Consider the following 27,618-nt stretch of genomic DNA (forward strand, 5'->3'; position numbering starts at 1 on the left):
CAAAGGCGCCGTTCGGGCAGGTTTGCGTTAGTCTCCGTGTTTTGTTGCGCTGCGTTATCTGGACCGTGCTCTACCGTATGTAGCTGTGGCCAGGTGGGACAGGAGGAATTAAAGTTCGTGAAATGAACGCGCATGCAACGCTGTACGCAATGTACCGCGCCACGGCAATGGCTACAGACGAAGGAGTATCGGCGGGAAATTTTGCCCTCTTTCGCGGAATCATGCAAACGTGCTAACGATTGCATAGTATTGCTGGGTCCGAGCAGCATGGTTGCGCGCAGCGCGGCGTGGTTTCGCGAGAAATGTAAACAAGAAAGGAGAGCTAGCCCGATAGGCGGAGCAACGCCATGAGCAACGCCAACTTCCGGCTTCACTTTAGCTTCACAAAGAGTGACGTCAGGGCCTCTCCTTAGTTTCCTTTCTCCGTGGCGCCCCCCATGCTCCATAGTTTCCCTGTCGTAGTTTCAGCGCCCTCTTGCCAAATTTAGGATAATGAAAGAAAAACACCTATTGATCACTTTTACATATTAAAACGTATATATATATATATATATATATATATGTATATATATATATGAGGGAACAAATGGAAGTTAATGACATCTTAGTTGAAATCAAGAAAAAGAAATAGTCCTGGGCAGGACATGTAATGAGGAGGGAAGATAACCGATGGTCATTAAGGGTTAGGGACTGGATTCTAAGGGAAGGGAAACGTAGCAGGGGCGACAGAAAGTTAGGTGGGCGGATGAGATTAAGAAGTTTGCAGGGACAACATGGCCACAATTAGTACATGACCGGGGTAGTGGGAGAAGTATGGAAGAGGCCTTTGCCCCGCAGTGGGCGTAACCCGGCTGATGATATATATATATATATATATATATATATATATATATATATATATTGTTACGAATGATGTTTATTTACAGGGTGAAACGGTGAAACGAGGTCCGAGAGGGAAGCTACAGGCCAGGCCCAGCCGGCGCAGAGTACCGCGAGATCACGCGCGCACACTCTACTTCTTCTTTCTCGGCCTCAGCCGCGCAGTGCTGCGACATTTTCCCCGGGGGCAGACGAAGCTCGCTGAGCGAGTTAAAGGGACCTGTGATGGCACTGCTTGAGTCTGGCCACGTGAACAACTTGCGTCGCCCGTGAACGCCGATTACTTGCCGTCACTTTGGCGACGACATAGTTCACATCACTCAAGCGGCTCAGTATAACGAATGGTCCGGTGTAAGTGGCGAGAAACTTGCGGTACAATCCCTTTTTGCGAACAGGTGTCCACAACCAAACATAATCACCGGGAGTAAAGCTGACGGGGATATGCCGCGCATCATAGCGAATCTTGCTGTTGCCTTGTGAGGACAACGTCCTAAGATGCGCCAGTCGACGTGCTTCCTCAGCACGACACAGAGTTTGGGCGATGGAAGGATCTTCTTAGCACGATAAAGGTAGAATAGTGTCCAGAATGCTCTGGGGTGCGCGGGCGTACAGCAAATGTCGCAGCACTGCGCGGCTGAGGCAGAGAAAGAAGAAGTAGAGTGTGCGCGCGTGAGCTCGCGGTACTCTGCGCCGGCTGGGCCTGGCCTGTAGCTTCCCTCTCGGACCTCGTTTCATCGTTTCACCCTGTAAATAAACATCATTCGTAACATCTTTGGTGGACGTGCGGGGTAAATCTTGGACGATCCTGGACGACCCAGCTCTACCAACTGTCCGACGGAGTAGACGCTTGGCCGGTTTACGACCACAAGCAGCGGACATGGCCGATTCCGGAGAAGGCAATGACGACCCCACCTGCGGCGCACCAGACAGCAACCAAGCAGGTCAGGCTGGCTACTGGACACCGCTGCGAGAGCCACCCACCTTTTCGGAGAAGGCCAACGAAGACGTCGACGACTGGCTCAAACACTACAACAAAGTGAGTCGCCACAACCACTGGAGCACTACGAAGCAGCTCGATAACGTGGTTTTTTTTTTCTCGCTGGAACCGCCGCGCTCCTCTGGTTTGAAAACCACGAGAGCGTTCTAACCAGCTGGGATAATTTTGTAGAAGAATTCACCAAGTGCTTCGGGGACCCAATCTCTTAAGAAAAAGAAGGCTGAGCAGACGCTTTCCCGACGAGCTCAATTGCCTGGCGAAACGTGTACAACGTACATAGAGGCTGTTCTGAAATTATGCGGAATCGTCAGCGCTACCATGACAGACGAAGACAAAGTACGCCATCTGCTTAAAGGAATCGCTGAAGATGTTTATAATTTTCTTATAACGAAGGAAGATCTTAGTACTCCGTCTGATCTGAAGAAACACAGCCGGGCGTTTGAAGCGCTGAAAATGAGGATTGGGCCAAAGTTTGGACGATTGGACAATGTTACTACTATTGCAAGTGCGTCCGTCCCAACCCACGACGACATCTCCTGGGTGATTCGGCAAGTGGTTAAAGAAGAGCTTGAACGCCTTAAAGTTGTTGACAATGCTCATACGTGCCATCAGTGTGCATTTGATCATCGTTCTCGTGTGCCACCGTCCACCTGGGCACCTCAGAGTTTCCGAGAACCTCGCAGGACCTATGATGATCGTACGGAGAGCAGCAACTTGCGACCGCAACCGACAAGTCTGAAACGCCGACAAGATGCACCACAACGATTTGTTCCGCGAGCTCACGCGCGCACACTCTACTTCTTCTTTCTCTGCCTCAGCCGCGCAGTGCTGCGACAATATATATATATTGACGCGTGCGTCTATTCTTCTATGCAGACGACAATGAAGATAGGGACATTAACGGACGTCGTCTAGTGGGTCAGTGGGATTCGGCGAGGACGAAGAAGACGTGTCTCTGGTCTGTTTTGTATTTGAACAAGTTGTCCTGCGGCTCTTGAACGTCTCCCTGTCTACTGTCCGCGTTGTACTGCGACACTGGTGGAGGTGCGGGGTACTGACCGCGCCTGAAGCTCGGGAGTCCTTCTGGGAGTCGTTCCTCTAGCCTGGACGCGTTATCACCAGTTTCAACACCCGTGCATCGCTTTAGTCGTCGACTGCTAGGCCTTGCCCCGGAGTTCTCCCCTCTTCAACCACCTCTCTCTAGGAGCTCCACACATCTCGCAATGGCCGAAACCAGCCCAACGCAAGCACCCCAAAGCAGCCGGTTTTCCAGTCCACAGCAAGTAACCGTTCTGCATCCTCTGGTTCCCGACCGCTATCGCGGAGCAGTCTTCGAAGACATTGAAGACTGGCTTGACAAATATGAACGCGTCGCACAGTATAATCAGTGGACTGAGCAGCAAAAGCTCTCCCACGTCTATTTCGCCCTTGACGACAGCGACCGTACTTGGTACGAAAACCGCGAAGCTAGCCTAACGACGTGGAATGACTTTCGTCAGAAAATCACAGATACTTTTGCGAGTGCGGACCGACGCGACCGTGCCCAGCAGATGATGGAGCTACGCGTACAACAACCTAATGAGTCGGTAACAATGTCCGCCGAGGACATGGCCCGCCTCTTTCGTAGAGCCGACCCGAACATGACTGAAGAAAGAAAGTTGCGCTACCTCATGCGAGGTGTAAAAGAGCAGCTGTTCGCGGGACTTGTACAGAATCCACCAGTCACCGTCGCTGACTTTATCAAAGAGGCTACGGCTATTGAGCGGGCCCTTCATCAGAGATGCAGACAATACGATCGACTGTGCACCAGCACCACTATCAATGCCGCCGCAGTGACTGGCGAGTATCAGAACCCCTTGCGGGAATTGATCAGAGAACTCATCAGAGAAGAAATTCAAAAGATTCTGGCACCGACAGTGGATAGACCCGTAGCGTCAATCGCCGGAGTGGTGCGTGACGAAATCAGGCAGGTGTTACCGGCAGCCGATCTGCAAGATCACCAGCGTCCCATGACCTACGCAGCCGCTGTCCGATGTCCACCACCCGTTACAACCACACCGCCGTACCACCAGCCTCCGACACTCGCTCCTTGGTCGCCGCCGCAAGAGGAGGCTTCGAGGCGCACACCGGTCACGTAGCTACAGTCATACCACCAGCCGCCGTTCACAGCGCCTTGTTCAACGCCGCAACACGACACTACGGGACGGCCGCAATTTCGGGGAACCGACGCATGGCGCACCGTCGATAGGCGCCCACTTTGTTTTCACTGCGGAGGCGTCGGCCACATTTCGCGTCATTGCTGGCATCGCGACACATCATTTCGACCTTTTCGTCCGTGGTCCTATGGTCGACGTGCAAATGACGACTCCATGCTATGCCGCGACGAAACTGCTTTTCAGGGACCTCCAATAGCGCACCCGAATGACGAATCTGTGCCGCATGTTCATTCCGATTTCGGCCGTCGATCGCGCTCTCCAACCCCTCCACGTCAGATGCCTTCCCTTACTGGACGTACTTTTGCTGACCTCCGAGGACGAAGGTCGCCCAGCCCACGCCTGGGAAACTGAAGGCGGCGACCTCTGGGGGTAAGGTTGCAGGCCCACCGCAGGAGAATAAAAAGCCCCCCGACACTCTCGCCGAAGAACGACGTGAAGCCGATAAACCCCGACACCGAAGAAATTGTGAGCGCCGAACTTGATGTTTTGGTGGATAGACAGCCGTTGACAGCTTTGGTCCACACTGGTGCCGACTTCTCTATAATAAGTCGGGAACTCGTCCTCCGTCGGAAGAAAGTAAAGACGCCATGGACGAGGACCCCACATAAGGACGGCAGGCGGGCAATTACTGATGCCTATTTGAAGATGCACTGCTAGAATTAGCACCCGGGATTCTTCTTTCGTGGCCACTTTCATCGTTCTTCCTGTGTGCTGTAAGGATTTGATTATTGGAATGGATTTCCTGAAAGAATACGGCGCTGTAATTAACATTCCGGACCGCGTGGTGACGTTTTATAAGAGCCCTGGTTTAGTCCATTGTTTATCGCCGCAACGCAACTTCTTTCGTCTAGCAGAAGACGACGTCGTCATCCCACCTCGATCATTCACCCTTGTTACGGTAGCATGTGACGCACCGTTTCATTGCGAGGGAGTTGCCGACCAAACAACCACGTTGTTGCTTACTCACGGTATCTCGGTCGCACGAAGAATCGTAATTGTCACCGACGGGCGCACTAACTTGTTACTAGCCAATTTTAGCACAGAGCGACGGTACCTTCCAAAGGGCACGGCTGTGGCTTATTTTGATGGCGTTGCGGATGTTCGAGGCTGCTGTTCGCTACCCGAAGAAGCACCTACGCAACGCCCAGCTTCTGCACTCGACGTCAGCACTGCTTTGTCGCAGCACGAACGAGAGCGGCTTCTCACGCTATTGGCGAAGTTCAGTGACTGGTTTGCGTCGACGTCCAGCGTCGGACGGATGCCTCTAACGAAGCATCGGATAATTACAGAGGATACGGCAAGACCAATTCACCAAAATCTTTATCGTGTGGCTCCCAGAGAACGTGAAGCCATATAATAACAAGTGACAAAAATGCTGGAAGACGACGTGATTCAACCGTCAACGAGTCCCTGGGCATCTCCTGTAGTTCTAGTTAAGAAAAAAGACGGCAGCTTGCGTTTCTGCGTGGACTACCGAAAAGTAAATCAAGTGACAAAGACGTGTACCCGCTTCCCCGTATAGATGATTCACTCGACAGGCTTCGTCACGCGCGTTACTTCTCTTCAATGAACTCAAAAAGCGGATATTGGCAAATCGAGGTAGATCCGAGAGGCCGCGAAAAAACTGCTTTTGTGACGCCAGACGGCCTATACGAATTTAAAGTCTTGCCTTTCGGCTTGTGCTCTGCCCCTGCTACATTCCAACGCCTCATGGATACTATGCTTACGGGTCTGAAGTGGAAAACCTGCTTAGTGTACCTGGACGACGTCATCGTGTTCTCCGCAACTTTTGAAGAACACCTCGAACGGCTTGAAGCGGTTCTGCAGTCCATCCGGTCCGCCGGCCTCACCCTGAAGCCGGAGAAGTGCCACTTTGGCTTCGGGGAACTACAGTTTCTCGGTCACGTCGTCAGCCACGCAGGTGTTCGCCCAGATCCTGAGAAAATTGCGGCCGTAGCGCAGTTTCCAGTACCAACCGATAAAAAGGCTGTCAGGCGCTTTCTGGGCCTCTGTGCCTATTAACGGCGGTTTATTGCGGACTTTGCTCGCATTGCGTCGCCGTTAACTCGCCTGACGAGAGACGACGTTGCTTTTGTAGGGGGCGACGAAGAGCAAGGTGCATTCACTGACTTGCGGGAACGTCTCCAGACACCTCCAGTGCTTGCTCACTTTGATGAGACCGCTCCTACATTGCTCCACACTGATGCCAGCAATGTTGGCTTGGGAGCTGTTCTTGTGCAGTGGCAGGAGGGCACAGAAAGAGTACTTGCTTATGCAAGCAGAACACTCTCACGCACAGAGGCTAATTACTCTATAACTGAGAAGGAATGCCTCGCCGTAGTATGGGCTGTTATGAAATTTCGCCCATATTTGTATGGCCGCCACTTCACAGTTATCAGCGACCACCATTCACTGTGTTGGTTGACAAACCTTAAAGACCCTTCGGGACGACTGGCGCGTTGGAGCCTAAGGCTGCAAGAGTTTGACATGACTGTCACGTACAAGTCGGGAAAACGACATACGGATGCTGACTGCCTGTCTCGATCGCCGATAGAGTCATCTGCTCCACCCGAAGAAGACTCGGCATTTCTTTGTGTTCTGGACACATCCACCATCGCACAACCACAACGGGACGACCCTGAGTTGCTTGAGCTCATCAATTACTTAGAGGGCAGATCTGCGAAACCGCCTAAAGTTTTCGCAAGAAGCCTGTGGTCGTTTTGTTTGCGGGCCAAAGTCGTCTACAAAAGAAACTTTCCTTCGACCGGGTCCACCTATCTGCTCGTCATTCCTGCAGCTCTTCGTACGGAAGTACTTCAAGCCTGTCACAACGAGGTGACTTCTGGTCACTTAGGCTACACGAGAACGTTGGCCAGACTGAAGCAGAGGTACTACTGGCCGAGACTTACCACTTCCGTGAAACATCACGTCCGCACTTGCCTCGACTGCCAGAGGCGCAAGACGCCTCCGTCGAAACCAGCCGGCCTCCTGCAACCCGTCCAGGTTCCTCGAAGACCATTTGACCAAATCGGAATGGATATATTGGGTCCACTTCCTACTTCTACTGCCGGGAATCGCTTTGTTATCGTAGCAACCGACTATCTCACACGTTACGCTGAAACAAAGGCAATCCAGAGAAGCAAAGCGGAAGAGGTGGCGCGCTTTTTCATTGAGCACATTGTGTAGCGACACGGCGCACCAACCGTCGTAATAACAGACCGAGGAATCGCATTCACGGCTGCGCTTTTAGATCACGTCTTGCTGCTAAGTGGAACGGCGCATCGGAAATCAACCGCCTATCATCCACAAACCAACGGATTAACAGAACGCCTAAACAAAACAATTGAAGACATGCTCTCCATGTACGTGGATGTTGAACATAAAGATTGGGACGACATCCTACCGTATATCACCTTTGCTATAGCACGGCGAAACAAGAGACGACGCGCATGACTCCGTTCACCCTTGTTCATGGGCGGGATGTACAAACGATGTTGGATGCGATGCTTCCACATGACTTTGACGACACTGATACGGACGCCGCTGTGTTTACGCAACGCGCAGAAGAGGCTCGGCAACTCACGCACTTGCGGATCTGCCAGCAGCAAGACTACGACGCAGGGCGATATGACCTTCACCGTCGAATAGTAATCTATGACGTCGGCGACAGAGTGTGGGTTTGGACACCCATACGAAAACGAGGCCTCTCCGAGAAGCTGTTAAGGCGATACTTCGGACCATATCGAGTATTGCGCCGACTCAGTGACGTCACGTACGAGGTCGTCCCCGATAGTCCCAATTGTACGCGGCGCCGCACGCACCGTCCTGAACTTGTGCACGTTGCCCGCATGAAGCCGTATGTGAGCGAATAACTATGCGAGAGGCCCTTTATTCCGCAAGTGACACTTCTGGTCTAGCATCGGGACGATGCTCTCTTAGGGAGGGACAAATGACGCGTGCGTCTATCCTTCTATGCAGACGACAACGAAGATAGGGACATTAACGGACTTCGTCTAGTGGGTCAGTGGGATTCGGCGAGGACGAAGAAGACGTGTCTCTGGCCTGTTTTGTATTTGAACAAGTTGTCCTGCGTCTCTTGAACGTCTCCCTCTCTACTGTCCGCGTTGTACTGCGACAATATATATATATATATATATATATATATATATATATATATATATATGTGTGTGTGTGTGTGTGTGTGTGTGTGTGCGTGTGTGTGTGTGTGTGTGTGTGTGTGTGTGTGTGTGTGTGTGTGTGTGTGTGTGTGTGTGTATCAATAAAGCGTCGTCATGGGGAACGCAATGTGATGCGAGCTTGCTTTCTCCATCCAATCCAATCCTGTTTGATGCCAACGCTAGCCAAAGCGCTTCCTCGCTCCGTTAACCCGCTTTTACGGCTAAGAGGACGGCGCATGCGCATTCGCGCTTCCGCTCCGATCAGCTGCTGAGCGCCGTGTAGACACGCTCAAATAAAGCATTATATTGTTTTTTTCCTATGTTTCCATATATCTATTGCCTTCTTTTATCTATATACCATGGTATTGAAGTTCAGTGTTTGACGGAAGCCCGTCTGGTCGGGCTTCCGTCCAACGCCTTATCTTGAGTCGCTCGTGATTCAGACTACGCCACGCACTCTGAACACGAGCGATAGCAATCTGCCGTCAGTGTATGCGCGCTGCCTGCGTCACGTGTTCAAGACTATTTAAGCGAGCTGCTCGAGCACCTTTGTTTATTTTACCTGTGAACAAGGCTCCCGTGTGGGAGCCGAAACGTCCTCTTTTCTTTTAAATCTTTATTTGGTCGGGGAAGTGCCCCGGGTTTTTGTTTACCTTTTTTTACCAGGGTATTTATATTCTTTTAATTATCCGAGGTATTTCCTGGTCCTGTATTACCACTGTCTGTTCACTGTTTCCATTGAATACCATAACGCCTGATTTTCTAACACTAAATTTTGTCGGGATGCGCCACTCTCACGCGTCCCATGATATCTTGTTTTCCCGCATAGCTCCCGTCTCCTGCAATGCGGCTTCGCCGCATGTCCTGGGGCCCGCGGCGGTCGGTGTGGTTGAAGCGCAGTGCGAGAGATGGCGCGAGTGTTGTGCTCCTAACGCCGCCTACCGGCGGGGTTACTTGGCCGCGAAAAGGAGAAAGCTCTTCCTCTTTGGTTCGGGAACGGAAAGCAGCGCGGACGCGCCGCGCGTGCGCCGATCCAGGCTTCTGCGACACCGTCTCGCGTGGCCTCCTTCGAACGCGCCACCGTTCGCATGACCGTACGCGCGAACGACCAGGCGTTGGGATCCAACATGGGGCGAACATATTCGCTCGCTATCCGGTCGCGGTGAGTCGGACTTGCGCGATTTGTCGCGCGCCCATCGGCACGTTTTGGGGATTGCAACTCGGCTAGCAGACATTGATCTATGAAAAGTGCAATAAATGCCTTCGTTATTGTTTGCACTGCTGTGTTGTCGTTCCTTTGTCCCAAGAGCACGGGTGTGAGAATCCCACATCTGGCTGCCCAACGTAGGGCTCTTGGGGCATCGGACGATAGTTTTAACAGTTTTGCTTCGTTCGAGATCTTTGCTTGAACCTGAGCGTAGGACTAGCGTGGATTTTGATCGCTAGCGTTGGCGGCGTGCTTTCTTGAGCGAGGCGACGGTGGCTGTTGTGTGTTTGAACTTGTCAACATGCTAAGCCTTTTCGCAAGTGTTTTTTAATGACCTTTATCGGTACGAGAGCCACGTGGTCTGCATCCTGGGAGAGCGAGGCTTAGCGCCCGCGGAGCATTGGCAAGCCTGAGGCGAGTGAGTACGGAAGCCTCGTGGGTGGTCCGAATTTCTTATGTAAATACCTTCTTCTATCTCTTTGACTCTGATGAAGTCGCGGCTCTGGGAGCCGGGTGGCCGCGGGCCACGGGTGCTACTACGGGCTGACTGGTATTGCGGCCTGGCACCTAGCGCTCCGACACCGTCTGGGACGGTGGGCGCCGTCAACTCTGATGCTGTGTGCACCGAGCGGGGTAGGACCACCTAACAGAGCTGACGTCTCCTCGCGGCTGCCTGTTTTGCGCCAGTTTTGGGTGTTGTTTTTTGGATGCCGGTTGTTGTCAGGGTAGCGACGCTTTGGGCCTAAGGCTTAACGAAGCTGCCTGTCGCACGTGGAGGGACCCAACCTGGTGGACCGTGGCGTTGAGGTGTTGCACTTTGCTTCCCTCATTCTAGTTAGCCTCGCACGAATTGAGATTACTCGTTCGACTTAAGGAAGCGAGCTTCGTTCACGTGAACTTAGCATCTGAGTAGCCGCCCGATCTCTTGCTAGCCGAGTTGAACATCGTACCACGTGGACGATGCGCATGCAGAATTTCTCTCACTTGCATTACTTTAGTGTTTGTCGACTGCGTTGAGTGGAGTCACCTCTGGTTTGCTGTTACCTGCACATCGTCTGCGCTGCTGCCCCGGACTACGATCGAGCCACCACGGGCAATGGTGGTGCTGTGGCCAGTTCGGCGCAGCGACTTCGGCGGCCGCCTGTATCCATCTCGCAACCCTCGGCGACGGGGAAAAGAGCCGACGGTCACCGGCAGCTACTGCGGCTCTCGCCAGCAGGGCGCGTCGGCACGAGCGATGCTTGCTTGTGCTGACTACGGCGTCGCCGTTTCCGGAGTCCTAGCCTGGAATATTGCCGTCGAGTCTGCAAAGCTGCTGCTGTGACCGGCGGACGCCAGCGGTGTACCCAAGGACAATGTCGGCTCGCATGCTATGGACAACGTGTGGACATTTCCTCAGCGCGGCCACTGTTGCATGTACTACCTTGTTCGCGAAGCACGCATTGATGTTAGACCGTATGACATGTTTCGCCGGAATATGTAGTGATATAAGGTTGGGGGGATGTGGGGATACGCGGCTCACACGCGTCCCCTGATATCTTGTTTTCCCGCATAGCTCCCGTCTCCTGCAATGCGGCTTCGCCGCGTGTTCTGGGGCCCGCGGTGGTCGGTGTGGTTGAAGCGCAGTGCGAGAGATGGCGCGAGTGTTGCGCTGCTAACACCGCCTACCGGCGGGGTTACTTGGCCGCGAAAAGGAGAGCTCTTCCTCTTTGGTTCGGGAACGGAAAGCAGCGCGGACGTGCCGCGCGTGCGCCGATCCAGGCTTCTGCGAGACCGTCTCGCGTGACCGTACACGCGAACGACCAGGTGTTGGTATCCAACATGGGGCGAACATATTCGCTCGCTATCTCGTCGCGGTGAGTCGGACTTCCGCGATTTGTCGCGCGCCCATCGGCATGTTTTGGGGATAGCAACTCGGCTAGCAGACATTGATCTATGAAACGTGCAATAAATGCCCTCGTGATTGTTTGCACTACTGTGTTGCTTGGCGTTCCTTTGTCCCAAGAGCACGGGTGTGAGAATCCCACAATTTGAAACCTAAATTCTTGCCTTCCTGTCCACAGATATTAGCCAGATGGAGCAAATCACTTTGTTTCTTAGCTAGCAACACAATGTCGTCAGCATAAAATAAACCTGGAAGCTACTGCTCTAATACTGTACCCACCTGTCTGCATGAGAGATTAAACCCGATATTACTTTTCTCTAGCGCCATCTCCACACTGACCATGTAGTACATCATAAACAGCAGTGGGGACAAAGGGCACCCCTGCCTCAGTCCCTTGTTGATATCAACTTTCTCCTAGCTCCTCATCACTTCCCATTCAACACAAACGGTATTTTCAAGGTAAATCTCTCTCAAAATCTGTAGAGAATCGTCACCTAAGCCTTCCTCTTCCAGAATTCCATCAAACACCGGTCTACTGCAGTGCCACCTGTCGCTGCAGCTTGGAGTCATTGCTGGCAAGAGGAAAAATAATGGTACAGCACAGGGCCTCCGGGACTGGCAGTTATGGTTGTCGCGGAGGCCATGCATGTGCGTACGGAGCTTGCTGATTGCTTGCGATTTTTCCTGCCGGGTTCGCACATTCTTTATGTGCACGGGAAGCACTGTATTTCTAAATATATCTCTGTGTGTGTGTGTGTACATGCGTGCGCATTTGTTTGTTTCTTTTCTTCAGTGAAACCAGGCAACCGCCTTTCTGGCTGACGCAACATGAAAGGAATCCCATACAACCTACCAGGCACAGTGCAGCTGCTCCTTCCGGGCTTCTTATTGTCGTATGTTTCGAAATACTAAAGACATATGCGTGCTTACCGAACGGAACGAGTAGACGAGTGTTTGTCTTCTGCAACCGAAACGCTGAGCATACGATCAGGAACACTGCATCATCCGTGGTTGGAAACGTGCAAGCTTAGACACCATTGCGATATATCCTAACAGTTTGTAGCATTCATTTTTGTGAACTACATTAACGTCAATTGCTTTGAGAGCGTTTTAGTTAATAAATGCGTGAAGCTTACGCAACATGTTCAAATTTCGCGCGCTAGGCACGCCGGTCGATCGCAGCGCTCCATGGGTGGCGTCATCGCAGAAGCGTCCCCGATTCTGCCATCGTTTTGCCGTACGGACGATACACTGCCCCATTCCAGTTCCAACGCTAATAGCAGCCCAGTACAAATTTCCACTGGCAGTGGCCGCGCCTGTAGTAGAGTCACTGGAAAAAGATTTTTACGGTGACTCTAGCCTGTAGTACTATGGCGCACCGCCTTACATGTACGCGTGCGTCTATTTGTCCTACAAAAATCCCTCACGTGACCTGATCCTAGGTGCCTAGGGACAGCATCATTTAGGGATTTTTGAGAAGGCGCGATGCTGGCGCCGAGCGACGCCGTGGCGTGTTCGTCCTCGGCGTGATCGTTCTCTGGGCCGCGCGTTGTTCAACATTGCTCATGTAATCGTGCGTGCGTTGCTTGTGTGTTGGTTGTAGGTTCTGTGTTACTTGGCGGAAAGCCGTGAGTAGTGGCGGTGCGGCAATGCGGCTTTGGCCTCGATGAGCTCTGGCACTACAGAATGGCCGTGTCTGCTGTGCCCGGGGCACAGCAAACGAAAGGTGCCCGAAATGTCTACGTTCACCCATGACGTCACGTCCGCTATATAACCCATGATGTCACATCCGCTCATTTCCATGGCGGCCGTCTTACGGAGCCGGCTGCGCTGCGAAACGGTCCGTATTCCGTGCCCACTTAGAGCGTGAGTAATTCATCTTTCCACGCTATATGCGTGTAATAAAGGATTGGGGCTGTGAGCAGTTTGATGCGTTACCATTAAGTACCTTGTGCGCATATTTTGCCTCCTGGCCGCGTCAAATTGCAGCCGGCATGTGGAATGGGCCGTGGCATATTATATGGAGCTGCTCATGTGAGTGGTATTGCCTCCGTCAGGATCGTCAGTGCGTGCACAGAACCATTCAGTAGTCTGGTTCAGGGAGGATGCGCGAAAGAACGAGGACGTAAGAAAACACTGGCATGACGAGCTGTTCCGTCAGATCGCGTTACATCGCGCTTTTTTTCTAAGACCATCTCGCTCGAGCGAGAGGATCTTAGAACAGCATTACTACTGCTTTTTTACAGCTTTGCTGCGGCTCATTTAATCGTCACCTGCATTCTTTTAATAATACAAATGACATCGCTGCGCGGAAGAGCGTCTCTTGAAGTTTCCAAACAAGAGCCAATGCCGCCGTGCCTGCTGCATACACGCTTGCCTTTCCTAACGCAGTTAAGACGCGGCACTAGCTCTGCTACTGCGTGATACAGGGTCACTGTGATAAGAAAATTAAAAAAGAACAAACGAAATTAAGGCAGAAAATGTCAAACGTTGCCAAGCGTGATAAACGGACCTGCCTCGCTAGATGAGTTGAAGAAATCGGGGTCCTGAAGTCAGCTTCGCCGCAGTAGACTAGTGTACGCGCTGAAGCATGTTAGAACTGAAGAGTGACCGCTTTCACCGACATAAATAATATGTGTTCCTTAATGATGTACGCGTGCACCTGTCGTCTCCTGTTACATTACGCGCGCCGAGGCGCCTAAGTGTACTGGCCGGCCTTCAGCGCTATTTCGGACGTGGCTGTGATGCTTTGAACCGTTGGTTTGTCGACCTCGTAAGCCAGTTAATGTTTACACGGCCATTTTTTTCTGAGCTGTTGATTTCTTCCATAACAGCTACGTAATTTCGTAGTTTCCTGTTCAACTGCTTTGGTCATATGCGAGTCAAGGTTGTTCTCTTTAGCCGAGCGCAGTTTTCGAAAGCGAAACGACGCTTTTGCATCAGCATATAGTGCCGTCGCCCATTTACAACACAGTCAATCAATGTAATTTTGTATGTCACTGGGAAACCGCCGAACGCAGGGAACTCACTCGCATGCGGGGAACTGCATAACTAACCACGGCATTACCGTGCCTCTTGGGAAGCTGCTTTGCATCAAAGGCCGGGTACCCTTGCTATGATTCACCGCAAAATATTTTGTATGTCTAACCGCTTAACATATTTGTATTGCGGTGAAGCTAACCTTACGGAACCGAATTTCGCAACGCTTTTTAGACTCCTGCATCTCTACCAGCGACTACCAAACGCTGGTCGGTACGTCTCTTGGCAAAGGTCCAGGTAAATCTCCCCTGTTGGGAGTTGGGGGCACTCACGTATATGAAAACTGCCAAGGAAAGCAGTTGTCCTGATGAAGGCATGCTCCCGTGTCGAAACATTTGCACCAGCCTGTTCGACCACCGTTATCACCGCAACATAGTTGTGTGTTGCGGTGAAACATGCCGATATTGGGAAAGATTTACGTGAATCTGGAATGTATGGTTTCTGTCAGCGACGAACCTAATGTTCTACTCTCATCAAAGCAGATTTTCGTGGCAGGATGCATGATGTCTTGAGAACTTTTGTTGGCTAAAGCCATACGTGCCAGGTTAGCTCTTGTCACAATAATACGCTTTACCGCAATACACAAGAGGCCCCGCTGTAGGACACGCCCGCCGTAGTTAGCCAAAACCGTATGTGATGGTTCACTGCAAAACACCTCCTGTATTGCGGTGAATCGTAATAAAGCACATTTGTCAGTTTAGAATGTAAAGACCCTTGCCCTTCGCTTTTGTAATAATATGACTCAGTTTAATGAGAACATGTATTCACTGCTAAAAACATCCACATTGAAATGGAGATATGAACACTGTTGGCAGCTTGTGTGATGTTTTATCCCTTTACTTTTTTGTGTACCTGTCACGCTGCCATTATTAAATTTTCCTGTACTTCGTTAGGTGCTGGCGTACATAACATTACATCACAAAGAGCCACTGTGTAATTAGTGTTCAAGGACCAGTGTGATGGCTTTACTCAAGAAAGGTTTGGGTTATGTTGTTGTGAAGGTTTTTTTTTAGAGGTAGCTTTCTGAGAAGAAATCAGATGTCAGGAAATAGATCTCATTGGCACAGTAATCTTGGCTGCCTTTTGCTCAAACGTGCCCTAGACATAATTGAGTGATTTGCACTTGCAACTGGACAGCAGCCGTAGCTTGGGAGACCAGTGATATGGCATATTTTATCAAACTAGGTGACACATAGCATTATCAGTCCGAATAGAGACCTGTTTAAATGTTTGTCACCTTTAACACCTAGATTTTCGACCATGAATTCAGAAAAATCTGTAGCACATTTAGAACCTAGATTTTAAATGCTGTATAAGTTGGCTTCTTGTTCACTGCAGCTGTGCTCGGCTTCTGTCCAAACGGGAGAGCACTTCTGCACAGCTTATTAGGGAATATTCTTATTTACATACCTTCTTTTTATTTATCTCGCCTACAATCACAATCAAATGTTTATGGCACATGAATGTGCTGTGCATGAATCTAACTTACAATGCCATGTTCAACAGCGCAGTGCATGTAGCTTGTGTTGGTTCATTCAAGCTAAGCATTGCTACAGCCTTTAACTGTAGGTATCATGGTATGAGAGCAGAGAAATGGATATGCAAAGACAGTTGGGCACATTGAGACATCATCTTTGTTGTGTGTGAAAAGGTGACAGATACACAATATGGGGAGAACGCATGCACTTTCATATTTTCTCGCGTGCACAAAAAAAGCTGGAGGAATAAGGTTTCTTCACTGTGCCATAGAAACTATATGTTTGCTCTCAAGGGTAATTCTGATTCATTGGATATGTTCCTGGGCTGTGTTTATTTTCTTGAGTGTGCTTTAGTTTTTGCACGTTAATGTTTCAAACTCGTTTTTATTTTCACAGACTGAACATCCCACGTCTTGGTTTGACTTCCTGGTACAGGATACTTGCACTTAGCATGGAGTGATGAAGCAAAGCAGTGTACTTTTATTAAATGTGCAGATTTTAGCAGTATAACAGCAGTTCATTAAAAAAACATGTGTGCTGAAAATAAAGTGTTCTTACCCACATTCCTCGTTGTCTATTTATTTATTTATTAATACTATCAACCCTCATAGAGGGTCATAACAGAGAGGACAATACAATTACATAAATCAAATATGGACAATGTCAATGTACTTAAAGTTGCTTAACACTTGTCAATTCACAGTTAATAAGATGTTCACTTGAATGCTGTTCAGCACACTTCTGACATTTATCAAAATACGTACAATGAATATCAAGTCGCACATATCACTTGGCACTTCAAAACTAAATCGAAAACTCCCATAAATATGCCTCAGCAGCATTTTCAAAGTCGGTGACATCTTTTAAGCTAACAATAGCGTTTGGCAATTGGTTCCACATTTCTATCGCATCCAGGAAAAATGAGTATCGATATGTATCACTGTTGGTGTGGTCCGGCTTTATGACGTAGTCGTGGTTAGTTCGCGGGTATCTTTTGCCTGGAGCATGTAGATATTTGAGCTTATCAATCTTAAGTTGATCCTGCATTATTTGATAAAGCACCTTCAGCCTATATTTTTTCCTACGTACCTCAAGAAGATCGAAGTTGCAACGCTGTAACATAAGCGTGACCGATTCCTTCCTTCGGTATGTCGAACAAATAAAACACGCCGCCAGACTCTTTCCAACTTCCTCTTAAGCGTCACTTGATGGGGACTCCAAACAACGGCTGAATATTCCAGTATCATCCTAATGAAGGCGGTGTATGCAATAAGTTTTACATTACGCGATGCACGTTCCAGTTTTTTTTTCTAAGAAAATATAACTTTTGATAGGCAGTCATGCAGACGTTATCTATATGTTGGTTCCATGTCAATTTTGCTCATATTCCTGTATTCTCTTCAGCAAAACCACTTATATGGGGAACTGATCATGATAAGTGCTCATGAGCATGTTAAAGAACAGCCTTCAATGTCTGTCTTAGTAAATGTGTGAAAGAACCAGGTTTGTGCATGAAAAGTTTTCCTGAGGGTGTGTGCCTTGAAGCCCGTAGTGGTAATCACAGGAAACGGGGGTGGATCCAGAGTAGCACCAAAGGGCAAGCCTTCATCGAAACAAATATGGAGGGAAGTGACTGCATGCTCAAACTTGTCAGCTTACAAGTTTGCCAAGACCAAGTGATATCAGAAGTTGATGAAGCCTACATGGTTAATGTATAACCGCTTAGGCCAAAATTATTTAGATACTTTTTATGAGGACTACATATTTACTGGAAATCTCAAAATAATTATGTTAGTGCAGAATACCTTCCACTAGTTGTGACGTCCTTGAAAGAATGAAAATGTTTGAGTTGTACTTGTGTGGTGCATGAAGTTACTTTAAAAAAAAAACAGCTCAGCAATGGAAACAAAATGCAAAGAGTAGTATTCGAAATAAATTGCCACCTCTTTAGGGCTAGATGAATTCAAATAATAATAATAAGCAAATGAAGATCGGGCATACAAGATAGATGTTTCAGCTCCCACTTGAAAGCCTCGTTCACAAAGATTGTGAACAAAGGTCCAGTTGAACCAGTTCTTATTTTTCATTTTTATGGCTGGCATCTAATTTTAAACTACTTACCGTGCCTCTTTTGACCAAACCAGACAGGCTGCCATCAAACTCTTCACTACTTCAATGCAAATAATTGGAGGTTGGCAAATACATTTTTCTAATAGGAATAGTAGGTAACGAATAGTCAAACACTGATGCATCAAAGGCATATTTACCTTGGAATTAAGCACCATGCTTATATTGTCTAGTAAAAAAAGGACAGCTATCAAGGAAGATTAGGATTATTTTTAAGCAAAAGTAATTATACCTCATATACTTGAAGCAGATGTAGTGCTTCTGAAGAATCACGTCCAAACTGCACACACTAAAACATTAAGCTGGGATATTCAAAAGGACAAGTACATGTTTTGCTCGCCAAGTGACTTTTAGTGTGCTCAATTATGTAAAGTGTGCTATTATATGATTAATGTAATTTGCTAATGTAAAGAAAGAAGAAGCCAGGATCTCTTGCTTCATATATATGCGCTGAATCAAGAAGGTAATTAAGGAAGACGAACACCAGAAATAAACACGAATATTTGTGTGCTTTCTGGCATAAAATAATTATCATGTAAGCCACATAACATGCTTTCCAAAGCATTCCCTACCTTAACTTACAGCTGCATCACGTGAGGGCACTTTCTAAGAACACACATCCTTCATGATCATTCACTGTGTTAGTGACTCCCACTGAAGTAGACTGAGAACATATCTGGGCATTGCATTCAATAGCTGATGTAAAGTGAAAAGACTGCTGCTTGTAGGTATGAATGAACCAAGTGAATAAGAAATATAGGTTCTCAAACTTCTAGTAGTAAGTGTGGCAGCACTTAAAAAAAACATATTACAACTAAAAATTGCAACACATGATGAAATAACTGAAATAGCTAGGGAGAGTTTAATAGACCAATAAACAGGAAACTGCAAATTCCCAACATTTGTGAATACTTTTCTTCACATGTACTCACCTCATAAGTATGACTTCCCTTAATGCTCGAACCTCTGCCTTAATTTCATAATTCCCCATTCTGACTGCTTCGCTCATGCTGATTGACATCTAGCACAAAGGTTGACGAAAGTAGCTGAGCATGTGCATGTGTTGTGAGGCAAGCTGCCCATATCTGGTAGCCGCATGCCAATTTCTCAGAGTAGATGAAAGGGAAGCCTTGAGGGTAAACCATAGAGAAGACGGACACCTTGGTTCAATGATAACTGAAAACACCAACATGGAAAATTTGGACAGCCCACACAATCAGCAGAATTGACATAGTTTGGAAAAACTGAAAAGATGCATTATGATATTTATGTTACACAGGTTCCAGTCAAGTTGAAGATTTTCACTGTCTAATAAACTTATAAGACAATACATGACCAGCAATACTGTATGGAACCTAAACAAGTTTAATAAAGTCACCTAGAATTCAGGATGGAGAAGTGACTGAATTGAGGATGCTAAAATGGATGAGGTGGAGGCAGATTGTGAAGGCAGGTCTTAAAAAATTAACATTCAACACACACTTAAGTTGGCAAAGATTGGACTCAATGTTCACGAAGAAATTGACTAAGATAATTTATTGGTATATGTACATGAGAGAGCAGCAACAATACAGCAGAGATAACTGTCATGCAAGAGGAAAGGACGTCAGTCTAAAAATTAACATTTGATCAGAAGAATGGTTATGCATGGGCTCAGGCTCATGTACAATTCTGTATGGTACGCATGACGTCAGAGCTGCATAGCATAAGGAACTGTGGCCTTAGATGCCTCGATTATGAAATGATGTGGGCCAAGAGTGGAACAAGGATAGCATCAAAAGGGGGCCTCCTCCAAAAGGAGAACCGTAGGGAAACGGGGTGAGAGAGGTTTCCTACACAACAGATACAGAGTCATATGAGTCATAGTCATAGAAACCATGACCCAAGGAGCTGCACAACAAGGTATATAAATTCAAATCTCTATACAGTTAAACCTCAGTATAACGAAATTCTCGACATAACGGAGAATTTAACTTTTCATAACCTCTTCTCCATAGAACACCATGCATCTAGAGCCTCAATATAAAGAAGTGTGTTTGTGTGCAATTTCAATATAACGAAATTTCGCTTCTGCTGTAGAGGAGTGCCATTTGAGACAATCAATGGTAACTTCCGCGGACGCAGATAGTCAAATGACTGAATTATAAGCGGCTCCTTGCAAACGCACCTCTCAAACTGCGTGCAGCGCGACAAGAACAATAGCTTGGAGCCGCATCATGTTCCGTATAAATTAAGTCCAAGTGCGATCAGATCCTATCGCGCCCCGCGCACTTGTGCTTTAGGTGCGAGTGAAAGTGTGCGAGGGTGAGACAAGAAAGATGGTGGCTTCATAAGTGCGGCCTTCCCCGCGAGCAATGGCAAAGTGGGGAAGGAAAGCGAGCTCGCGATAACGCGATCAAGCGCGCGCGAGGGGGCGGACTGGGGGGGGGGGGGGGGGGGTAAGTTGGCGCGCGTCTCGGCCATGACTGGCCGAGACGCGGCTGAGCGCATACGCAGCCGCGCACGCTGCTCTAGAGGTAATCTGCTGCGTGTGGAAAGAGCGGGCATGCCATGAAGGCGTGGCACCATGTAAGCTGTTTTCCCGCACGTTTAGTATTGAAGGTTGCGCAATCTCGAGTTTTGATGATCCGTTGGAACGAGAAGCAGACGAAGCATTCGCTCCCAGCTGCCGGCGCTTTTCATGATAGCGTCGTCGCAGTGCGACCGGGCGACGCTTTGGGGGCGGAGTGCACGCGAAAGCATGGCGTCACTCAATTCGTACCGCTGATGTAAAGATATCAACGTGGCATATGAAACCGTATCATTCATCGCTGACTCCTATATTCGTCAAAATAAAATGTTTCCTAATTCAAACTTGCTTTTTTTTATTGCCCAATAATTCGGAAAATTGCATGGCCCCTTTCCGTGCAACAAAAACGATCGGCGACTGTACTCATTTGCATAACAGATCGAATTTCAACACAAGGAAATTTCTATATAACGAAGCGAATTGCCGATTTTACTTCTTTGTTATATCAAGGTCAGTGGCGTAGCTAGGTCGTCTGGCACCCGGGGCCCATAGGTCTTCTGTCACCCCCCCCCCCCCCGGCTGTAGTCGAGGAAGGCGAGGACATCAACAAGTTCCTGGTGTCTTCAGACGTATATGACACCCCCCCACCCCCCCATCTGGCCCCTTGCATCCGGGGCCCGCGGCCCCCCCTGTTGCTACGCCACTGATCAAGGTTTAAGTGTATAAAGAAATTTCCTGTTCTCTACACGGGGGTGGCAATGTGGGCTTGTTCGTTGATCATCATGGAACGGCATGTAGTGTAGCGCAGCAAAAACAAGAAAACAAGAAGAAATGAAACACAGACACAAGCGCCTAATTATGTCTGTGTTTTCCTTTTTCCTGTGTCCTTGTTTTCGTTGCATTACACTACATGACATTCAATACTTTCACTGTCACATTCATGAGCACTGAAAACCTAGAATCAACTAATATCTTGCCTGATTTGCCATAATTAAAAAGAAAAATGTGGGTATAGTAGGTCTAATTGAGTTCTGGGGATTTTAGTATCACTGACATATAGCTTTTTGGAATGTTTAATCGTTTCTTCTGTTAAGGCAGAGTACATGCTCAACTGCTACAATAAGTGTGAACGTAGGCAAAAACGACATTTTTGGCCCTTGCATCAATTTTATGGCATGTTGCGTGATCTAATCAAGTGGTTTCAATTTGACGAAGTTCTCGATTTAACAAAATAAAACCTCACATCCCAATAAAATTTATTAACTAGACTTACTGTACTTTATAACCAAAGTACTGTATAACTATAAGCAGCTACAGCCGCCATGAGTGGCGAGCAGAATTGAAATGAAAATGCTTTAGTCGAAACACGCTGAGCACTGCTGCTAAAGTATGCGCCACATGCATTGGGCAACTGTGGGAACCGCGGTGCCACACACAGTTATTCAAAGCAGCACATAAAAGTGCTGTGGACTCAAATTGGTTAGTAAATGCATTCGGAACCAGTCTTTCGATTACTCAATTAATATATCAGCCACACACTCGCATAGCACGGCCACGTGGCAAACGCGGCCATGCGGACGCTTCACTATGCGCGGATCGGCTTGTTGCAATATTGGGGCACTCTATGGGTGCATGTTTAAAGCACGGCGTGTTTTGCCTATCGTGTGATCGTTGCGGGTGCTCCATGGCTGAGTGTATTGCATGGTACAGAATTGGCCCCAGTACCAAAAGTACACAGGTAGGGCGGTCCGTGCAGATGAAGCGTGAACGCGAGCTCAACATAACCACGTCGTCATTATTCTGTAGCGATTATTTATGCGAAAGCGTCAAATGGCCCATTGAGCAAAAAAGCCGGCGTCTGTCGTCTCAGCGAAACGGCGCCTCAAATCCCATTGGCTGCGACCACGTCACGAGCGTGCCTCGACGAAACAGAGCAGGTGAAAGGGTACACCTGCTGTCGCTATAGTGCACCAGGTGTTGCATGAGGGGAGAGGGCATCGCCGCGATGCCCATCATCCTTGCTCTCGCAAGCCGCCGCCCAGTCCGTATCTCCCCCCTCCACTGGGCTTAGCTGCTGCGCGTGCCTGCCGGCCTTGGTGGCCACTGCCGTTTCCTGGTCTCTGGTCTTGCAGCACGTCGGTGGCATGCGGTGTTGGCACTGCAGGCTGCTGCTGCTTGCTATCTCGGGCCCAATGTAGCTCTAGGGTGCATCACTTGCAGCGTAAAACTCGAAGGACTGCTCAGTGGCGTTCCATTGGGCATTAATGCTTTCGCAATCACAACTCAGATAAGACATGCTTAGCTGTCCTCATATGTTTTTCTTTAGTTGCCAAGTGGACGCATCATTGTTCACCATTCACAGTCTTCAATCTGTCGTCATCATTGCATTGTCATTTCAAATTAGTTGTAATATCACGCCGTTGGATGCTGCCGCCTTCACGCTGTGTAGTAGATACGCAGTCATTGCCATGCATGCACTCATCATTCCAAAGTCGTTATGCCTCAATCGTGATGACTCTAGAATTGACCCATCGTCGATCATGCCATCGTTGTCACCATCAGCATCATACTGTTGTCGGCATTCGACAGATGCATTACACAGATTAGCATTACCTTTTCAGCTTCTAGGACAGAATGCACGTGGTGATCTGCCGCAGTAATATTATGAGAGACACTTGGGCGGAACAATTGCTGGCCTCAATCGCCAAGCCTCCCTAACATCATTTATTTCAATCTCCATAATAATCCTAAATTGTGTCACAAAACTTCTACAACAAATGTCAACATGGTTGCCATAAGACCTTGTCTCTCATGAAAAACATAACTATATTGTCATGTTCACTAACTTGATCTCCTCCATTGAACTTAGTTCTTGCGTTGAATGGATGCTTCTAGCGTTTTAAATTCTGCTACTTTGTGCCACTGCCTCCTTCTCCTGAATAAGCTAACTTAATATTGATCCACATGCAATTACTAAAATTCACTGAATGCTTTCTTCATGACTAAACACAATTTGTATGTTAACAACTCCAATTCACAAATCTGTCTTTTGTCACTTCTGGCATGCCACAATGCTGAGTGTTTAGGCCCTTGATTTTTCTCATTTTAGATCTCACAAAGAACTTAACGTAGAAAACTAAACTTTCTGTTGATGACTGTGTGTTTTGTCGTGAAACAACCAAACTCTGGCAGGTCCGTTTCTGTTCAAACAGACTAAACAAATGGCCCACTGAGTAAAAAAGCCAGCGTCTGTCATCTCAGCGAAATGGAACCTCAAATCCCATTGGTTGTGACCACATTGCGAGCGTGCCTCTAGGGAGCAGAGCGGGTGAAAGGGTACGTCTGCCATCACTCTAGTGCGCCAGGTGTTGCTTGAGGGGAGAGGGCGCCGCCGCAATGCCACGTCATCCTTGCTCTCGCAAGCCGGTGCCCAGTCCATATCTCCCCCCCCCCCACTTGCTTAGCTGCTGCACGTGCCCAGTGGGGCAATGTCTCCACTAATGTCTCTTCGGAGTGCCATCACTAGTTTAAAACCTAATATCAGTACCCTAGCAAAAAAAATGATAGAAATTTCTACAAGTCTTTTAGGAATATGTATAGGTTGTATGGGTCCTTCTAAGAGTGATATATATTCCTACCTGACCCATAGAACTCTTTACCAGACTGGCAGGCAGCAGATAGATCTCACTGTGCTGCCTACAAGACCAAATAGCATGATGTATCAGTCTTTTAAACCCAGGTAGAGATCATCATATGACATACAGGAATCTGATTGAGGCACTGATAAAGCATGTTAGAAATAGCACACAAGCCGGTGCCCACACGCCTGAAGAGACGTTTTTAAAATGAACTGAATATACAACCCTGAATGCATTGCCTGCCATGTGAACAGATTAACAAACACAGTTGAGATATTAGAGAAATAAAAATGAAGTGTGTAAACTGTGCAATTATCAAAACTTTTTACAGCTTGTATGCAGATATATTATCCTAAACATGTTTCAACATAAATTAAAGCACACGTTTTCAAAGCACAGCAGCATTACTTAGCCTGTGAAACTACATTGGGGAAGTTGCATGAGAAAAATATCAGTCCATCTTTGTAGCAGGCGTGCTCCAGTTCTTTTAATACAAAATTACAGTTACAAATTTTGCGAGACAGATGTGCAACATTTAATGCATATTCAAAACAGAATTACTGTCATCATCATCATCATATTTATGTCCACTGCAGGACGAAAGCCTCTCCCTTCGATCTCTAATTACCTCTGTCCTGCGCCAACGATTCCAACTAGCACCCGCAAATTTCCTAATTTTGGCGCACCACCTAGACTTCTGCCATCCTCTACTGCACTTCCCTTCTCTTGGTACCCATTCTGTCACCCTAATGGTCCAACTGTTATCTAATCTGCGCATTACATGACCTGCCCAGTGCAATTTTTTTCTCTTAATGTCTATTAGAATATCATCTATACCCATTTGCTCTCTTGTCCAAACTGCTCTCTTTCTGTCTCTTAAAGTTATACTTAGCATTCTTCGTTCCATCACTCTTTGCACGGTCCTTAACTTGTTCTCAAGCTTCTTTGTCAGTCTCCAAATCTCTGCGCCATATGTCAGCACCTGTAAAATGCACTGATTGTATACTTTCCTTTTCAATGATAATGGTAAGCTCCCAGTCAGGAGCTCACAATGTCTGCCGTATGCGATCCAGCCCATTTTTATTCTTCTGTGAATTTCCTTCTCATGGTCAGGGTTTCCTGTGATTAGTTGACCTGGGTAGACGTACACCTTCACAGACTCTAGAGGCTGACTAGCGATCTGGAATTCTTGTTCCTTTGCCCGGTTATTTATCATTATCTTTGTCTTCTGCATATTAATCTTCAGCCCCACTCTTACACTCTCCCTGTTAAGGTCCTCAATCATTTGTTGTAACTCGTCCGCAGTGTTGCTGAATAGAATACTGTCATCGGCAAACCGAATGTTGCTGAGGTGTTCGCCGTCGATCCCTACTCCTAAACCTTCCCAGTTTAAGAGCTTGAATACTTCTTCCAAGCACGCAGTGAATAGCATTGCAGAGATTGTGTCTACTTGTCTGGCTCCTTTCTTCATAGGTATCTTCCTACTGTTGTAATAAAGTTTATTTACAAAAGCAAAACAAAGCACTTTCAAGACTGTGGATACTAACTGTAGCTCTAACATGTCAGGCTGAGTTTGTGAATGCCATAAATTAGACACTAGCAACGTGATTTCATTAAAGCTACTTTCTGGGCTAGTTGGTGCATACTTGATTTGAAAATTATGACAACGCTAATGCATCCATCCACAAAGGAACAAGGACAAGACACAAGCAACATGACTACAAACATGACTAGGGTTTATTTTACACTCCATTATCTAAAGAATAAGCAAGCAACTTCAGCCACATTTAAACAAACACATAAGAGGAACAACACAGACTGAAGTACCAACTTCACCATGCCCATTTGTGCTCACAGATGCTGTATAGAAGACCAGGTCTAATTGGCACATGCTTTTATAATATTACAACTTCATATGAAGCTATTTTCTCTAGACTATGCACTTTTGCATTCATCCCAAAAGTGTTGTGATATGTGACAGAACACAAGTGAGCTTGAGCAAAAAGAACAAACTGGCATGGCACACTGACAAGAAGCAAGGAAACAGGACAAGCATCGCTATTGGTACAAGATCTACAGCAATATATCAGAACATGACAATACAGCAATATTATTTAAGCAAAAGTGAGTGCAGATCTGAGAACTTATTCAAGTAAGAGCATGGATTTACCGTTTTTAAAACCACACATTCATGAACAAAAACACCTAAACATCAGTGAACATATTGCAAAATCAGAAGACACAATTCTTCACTGGGTGCTAGTTCAACCACCGCACGTCGAAATGTGTAAAAGTAGTTTAACCTGTGTAGCCTTCAGCACGTGACAGCAAAGAAGACTATCAGAACAGGCTTCATGTATAGTGTTTGGAGTCTTTGATTCAAACCGTAATACACTGTTAAAATAAAATTTCACAGTTTGCTTGTTTCATTCAGAAAAAAGATAGTGTCTTAGTCATGCCGCCACAGTTAACGGATAAACTTGCACCAGCTACATTGAGTCAAAGGAGGAAATAAAGTGAGGAAGACAGATGCACGGTGTGAAAATGATGCTGTTGTATCAAGTAGCATAACTGCTCACTTAACATTCAGCTGCTTTCCATGCCTCTGCATACAGACTGAGAAGCTTTACCTCTTCACCATCTGCTAGTGAAGCACTGTTTGTTCACTGTGATCACCCACTCAAGGCAGTCACGTGGTTAAGTAGGGCCCTTCGCTACATGTAAGGACACCGACCTGAAACTGTGCATAAGTCCTGTAAAATATTGTCATGTTTTGGCTACTGCAACTGTTCATCAGCAGCTGCGTCACTACTGCCAACATGCAGACCATGCAATTCCCCAAGCGCTTAATTAACAAGCGTACAATAATGAAGAGTGGCAAATTGGGCTAGCTGGTTCATTAGGAAAACAAGAAGCTATCGCAAGAAAAAATAAACACTCTAGAATTTTGATGGCTCTGGCTTGTTTAATATATTCAAACATCAAAAAGCTGATTATTACAGAACGCCATAAAGCATGGTGCACTGTTACCAACTGTTGTTTTTTAAAGCTATAACCTGTTATAACCAGACATTCATGTACCATGGCTAAAGACATACTGTTCATCGTTGCCATGTCTTGAGCACGGGAATTAGTCTCTTTCTTAAAGGTTTCGTATTGTTCATTCAAAAATATTGTTGTCTATTTCTATAAACACATAAAGGCGCATAACTTCGCTGGGTGTTACGTAAACTAGTGGCTCCTCTCTCCTGACGCAGACTGAAAGGTGCTTTGCATGGAGAATTTCAACAGGAAATAGTTTCTTGCATTTCAGAATTATACAAGAATTCGCTCCAGTAAGAATTCTACAAATGAGAGAAAATGCACCTGAGAAGCTGACAAATGCACTGTTTTTAGTCTTTATAGTTCAAGTGTACTGGAGAGAGTGGAATGTTTGTTGGTTGACGACCATTCGGTAATATTCAG

At 47.3% G+C, this 27,618-nt stretch overlaps 1 long non-coding RNA gene across 1 annotated transcript; it reads left to right on the plus strand.

The window, feature by feature from the left end:
- The first annotated feature begins 13,137 nt into the window (after positions 1-13,137).
- Positions 13,138-16,442, plus strand: LOC140216810 (uncharacterized). The gene is made up of 2 exons (XR_011893505.1): positions 13,138-13,228; positions 16,276-16,442. It is a non-coding gene; the product is annotated as an uncharacterized lncRNA (long non-coding RNA).
- The last annotated feature ends 11,176 nt before the right edge of the window (positions 16,443-27,618 follow it).

The sequence above is a fragment of the Dermacentor andersoni genome, chromosome 3 (assembly GCF_023375885.2).
Source record: "Dermacentor andersoni chromosome 3, qqDerAnde1_hic_scaffold, whole genome shotgun sequence".
Classification (NCBI taxonomy): domain Eukaryota; kingdom Metazoa; phylum Arthropoda; class Arachnida; order Ixodida; family Ixodidae; genus Dermacentor; species Dermacentor andersoni.